Genomic DNA, 4,993 nt, shown 5'->3' with positions numbered 1-4,993 from the left:
CCCCTCCACCGTGTTGCCGCGGCCAGTGGCGGGAGCAGGATCGAGGGCAGGGGCCACTTCCCCTGGCCTGCCGGTCACCAGGGGCAGGGTCCTGAGCTCAGCAAGTGGCGTTGGGACAAGGGTGGACTTGCTGGCGCTAAGGGGCCGTGGTGACTCAATGGTGGCTCCCAGTGGCTTTGGGCCAGCTGCTGTTGGGCAGGAGGACTGGCCTGGGCTGTGGCTGCGCTGTTTCTAGCGCTGCGTGGGCGGGCAGGTTTGATGCCAAAGGGTCGGCGGCCTAGGGCCCTGAAGACTCCAGGGCCATGTCCCTGTGTGCGACGTGAGGGATCTCTGGCGGGGCGCCAAGCGTCGAATTGTTTGCTGTGTCATGCCCGCCTTGGGCTGGGAGGTGGTCGCCAAACCCTCCGCCACCGCCCAATACCGGAGACGTCCATTCCCCTTGCCTGGGCAGGTGATGGGGTCCTGCCGAGGCGGGCTGGCCTCCAGGCTGGCGATAATGTGCAAGCGCCAGCAAAAATGGGCCTCAAGAGGCAGCCCGCATCCCGCACCCCCGTCTGTGGCCATACCACCCTGAATGCACCCGATGTCGTCTGACCTCGCAAGATAAGCAAGGTCGGGCCTCGTTAGTACTTGGGATGGGAGACCGCCTGGGAATACAGGGTGCTGTAGGCTTTTTGCCTCCCGCTCAGCCTTCTTTACTCGCCTGTGCTGGTAGCCACCTGCTCCGCCCCTGCTGGGCACTGCTGCAGGCCCCACCTACTCAGGCCCCTCCCACCACAGCATGAACTGGAGGGGTGCTCCCAGCTGGCCCAGCTGGCCAGGCGGCCAGAATTCGGCACTGGAATGCAGGGGCACACCTGACGCCCCAGGGGTGGCTGTCAGTGTCCCAGAGGTGGCCGCGGGCCTGGTGGCCATCCATGCGGCCCAAGAGCCTCTGGACCTGCACTTAGCCATCCCCACCAGTGCTCTGCCACGCCGCAGCCATCTGTCTTCCCGTGTGTCACTCCACAGCTCCCTCTGGAATAAGCCGCCCCTCTGCAATTTCACCACAGCTGGGTGGCGTGCGCAGGGGTGGGGGCCTGGGCCACTTCCCCGGGCCTGCTGGCCATCAGGTGCGGGGCCCTGTAATCGGGGTGGCGTGGGTGCATGGGTGTCCTTGCTGGGGCTGAGGGGCTGAGATGACACAGTGGTGGCTCCCAGTGGCTTCGGGCCAGCAGCTGCCTGGCTGGACGGCAGGCCCGGCCACAGCTGGGCTGCACCCAGCTCAGCGTGAGCGAGTATGGGGGATGCCCAAGGAACTGCAAGCCCCCGGGCCTAGAAAATTCCTGGGCCATGTCCCTGTGAGCATCGAGAGGATTCTGGGGCATGCTGCCAAGTGCCAACACATATGGAGGGTGCCACCCACCCAGGACTACGAGTTTGCCGAAAACTCATCCACCCACAGGTCCACTCGGAGGGAGGTGAAGTGATGTAACAGAGGTGATATGAGGGATTTGAGGGAACTGAGGTGACGGTGGTGAAGTGAGGGAGGTGAGGTAAGGGAGGTAAGGTAACTGAGGTGAGAGAGGAGAGGTGAGGGAGGTGAGGTGAGGGAGGTGAGTGGATGGAGGTGAGGGAGGTGAGGAGAGGGAGGTGATGTGAGGTGAGGGTGGTTACGTTAGGGAATTGAGGGACGTGAGGTGACGGAGGCGAGGTGAGGTGAGGGAGTTGAGGTGAGAGAGGTGAGAGAGGTGAGGGAGTTGAATGGAGGTAGGTGAGGTAAGTGAGGTGAGGGAGGTTAGGTGAGGTGAGGGAGGTGATGTAAGGGAGGTGAGGGATGTGAGGTGAGGTACATGAGTTGAAGGAGATCAGGGAGGTGAGGTAAGTGAGGTGAGGGAGGTGAGGTGAGGGAGGTGATGTGTGGCAGGTGAGTAAAGTGCAGTGAGACAGGTGAGGTGCCAGAGGTGAGGTGAGGTGAGGGAAGTTTGGTGAGGGAGTTGAGGGAGGAGAGTTGAGGGAGGTGAGGTGAGTTTAGAGAGGTGAGGAGATGTGTGGGAAGTGACGGAGGTGAGGTGAGGGACGTGAGGTGAGTTGAGGGGTGTAAGATGATATGAGGGAGCTGAGGTGAGATTACAGAGGTGAGGGAGGTGTGGTGAGGGTAGTGAGGTGAGGTGTGGAAGGTGAGGTGAGGGATATGAGGAAGGTGAGGTGAGGTAGGTGAGGTGAGGTGAGGGTTGTGAGGGAGGTGAGATGAGGGAGGTGATGTAAGGGATGTGAGGGAGGTGAGGTGAGCGATCTGAGGTGAGGGCTGTGAGGTGAGGTGAGGGAGCTGAGGTGAGGGAGGTGAAAGAGGTGAGGTGAGGGAGGTGAGGGGAGGAAGTTGAGGTGAGGTGCTGAAGGTGTGATGAGGTAGGTGAGGGTGATGAGGTGAGGGAGGTGAGGTGAGGGAGGTGAGGTGAGTCAAGGTGTACCTTGGAAGTGAGGAGAGGTGAGTTGAGGTAGATGAGTTGTGTTGAGGGAGGTGAGGTGAGTTAGGTGAGGTAGGTGAGGTAAGGGAGGTGAGGGAGGTGAGGTGATTTAGGTAAGGTGAGGTGAGGGAGGTGAGGTGAGGTGTGGGAGGTGAGGAGAGGTGTGTGAGGTGAGGCAGATGAGGTGAGGGAGCTGAGGTGAGGTGAGAGAAGTGAGGGAAATGAGGTGAGGGAGTTGAGGTGAGAGAGGTGACGGACGTGACGTGAGGAAGGTGAGGGAGGTTACTGGAGGGAGGTGAGGGAGGTGAGATGAGAGAGGTGAGGGGAGGTGAGTGCGGTGAGGTGAGGGAGGTGAGGTGAGGTATGTGAGGGAGCTGAGGTGAGTGAGGTGATGTGAGGGAGGTGAGGGAGGTGATGCATGAGAAGTGAGGTGAGGTGAGGGAGGTGAGGTGAGGGAAGTGATGTGAGGGAGGTGAGCTGAGGAGACGGAAGTGAGGTGAGGGAGGTGAGGGAGGTGAGGTGAGGGATCTGAAGTGAGGTTAGGGAGGTGAGGAGTGATGTGGGAAGTAACGGAAGAGAGGTGAGTGATGTGAGATGAGGTGACTGAGGTGAGGTGACATGAGGGAGGTGAGGTGAGGTGAGGGAAGTGAAGGGGGTGAGGTGAGGGAGGTGAGGTGAGTGGAGAGGTGAGGTGTGAGTGATGAGGTGAGGGAGGTAGAGAGGTGAGGTAGTTGAGGTGAGGCAAGTGATGTGAGGGAGGTGAAGGAGGGGAGGCAGGGAGATTAGGTGAGGGAGGTGATGTGAGGAGAGGGAGGTGAGTTAAGAGTTGAGAAGGAGGTGATGTGAGGGAGGTGAGGTGAGTTGAGGGAAGAGAGGTGACTTGAGGATGGTGAGGTGAGTGAGGTGAGGGAGGTTAGGTGAGGAACGTGATGTGAGGGATGTGAGGTTACGGAGGTGAGGTGAGGTGAGGGAGGAGATGTGTGGTGTGGCAGGTGAGGGAGGAGAGGTGAGGGAGATGCGGTGAGGTGAGGGAGGTGAGGTGATGTGAGGGAGTTAATGTGAGTTGTGGGAGTGGTTGGAGTTGAGGTGAAGGAGGTGAGGGATGTTAGGTGAGAGAGGTGAGGGAGGTGAGGTGAGGGACATGAGGCTAGGGAGGTGAGTTGAGTGAGGTGTTGGAGGTGAGGTGAGGGAGGTTAGGTGAAGGATATGATGGAGGGGAGGTGAGGAAGGGGAGGTGAGTGAAGGAGGAGATGTGAGGTGAGGGAGGTGAGGTGAGGGAGGTGATATGAGGAGAGGGAGGTGAGGTAAGGGATGTGAGGGACGTGAGGTGTGGTGGGTGAGGTGAGGATAGGGAGATGAGGAGATGTGTGGGAGGTGACAGAGTTTAGGTGAGTGAGGTGAGGTGAGGTGAGCGAGGTGAGGTGAGGTGAGGGAGGTGAGAGAGGTGATGTTAAGGATGTGAGGTGACGTGAGGAATGTGAAGGAGTTGAGGTGAGGGAGGTGAGGTGAAGTTTGGCAGGTGAGGTGTGGGAGGTGAGGGAGGTGAGGTGAGGGAGATGAGAGAGGTGAGGTGAGTGAGGTGAGGTGAGGTGAGGTAGGTGAGGAGAAGTGTGGGAGGTGAGGGAGTTGAGGTGTGTGAGGAAAGGTGAGATGAGGGAGGTGAGGTGCTGTGAGGGACGTGAGGTGAGGTGAGGGAGCTGAGGTGAGATAAGGGAGGTGAAGGAGTTTGGTGAGGGTGGAGAAGTGAGGGAGGTTAGGATGGTGTGGAGACGGAAATGAGGTGAGGTGAGGGAGGTGAGTTGAGGTGTGGGAGGTGAGGTTAGTGATGTGAGGGAGGTGAGGTGAGGGAGGTAATGTGAGAGATGTGAGGGAGGTGTGGTGAGCAATGTGATGTGAGGGAGATGAGGTAACATGAGGGAGGTGAGGTGAGGTGAGGGAGGTTATGTGAGTGGGTTGAGGGAGGGAGGTGAGGTTAGGGAGGGAGGGAGGTGAGAACAAAGAGGTGAGGTAAAGGAGGTGAGGTGATGTGAGGGAGGTGAGGTGAGGGTGGTGAAGGTGGTGAAGAGTGGGAGATGAAGTGAGGAAGTTGAGTTGAGGTAATGTAGGTGAGTTGAGGTAGGTTGGGGGATGAGGTGAGAGAAGTGAGGTGAGGGAGGTGAGGTGAGTTGAGGTATGGGAGGAGAGGTGAGGTGAGATGAGGTAGGTGAGTTGTGAGGGAGGTGACGTCAGGTACGTGGTGTAGGTGAGTGGAGGGAGGTGAGGGAGGTGAGGGGATGGAGGTGAGTGAGTTGATGGAGGTGAGGAGAGGTGTGGGAGGTGAGCTGAAGAATGTGAAGTAGGTGAAGTGAGGGAAGTGAGGGAGGTAAGATGAGGGAGGTGAAGTGAGGTTAGGGAGGTGTTGAGAGGTGTGGGAGGTGAGGAAGGTGAGGTGAGGGAGATGAGGTGAGGTGAGGGAGGTGAGGTGATGTGAGGGAGTTGAGGTGAGGTGAGGGAAGTGAGGTGAGGGAAGTGAAGGATATGAGGGAGGTGAGGTGAAAGAGGTGAGG

At 58.8% G+C, this 4,993-nt stretch overlaps 1 pseudogene; it reads left to right on the top strand.

Annotated features, from left to right (window-relative positions):
* Positions 1–552: 552 nt before the first annotated feature.
* LOC115850869 (5S ribosomal RNA) lies at positions 553–672 on the top strand (annotated as a pseudogene).
* Positions 673–4,993: the final 4,321 nt, after the last annotated feature.

Source organism: Globicephala melas, chromosome 20 (assembly GCF_963455315.2).
Source record: "Globicephala melas chromosome 20, mGloMel1.2, whole genome shotgun sequence".
Lineage (NCBI taxonomy): Eukaryota > Metazoa > Chordata > Mammalia > Artiodactyla > Delphinidae > Globicephala > Globicephala melas.
The sequence above is the reverse complement of the archived record's forward strand: the minus strand, read 5'-3'. Positions and strand labels throughout refer to the sequence as shown.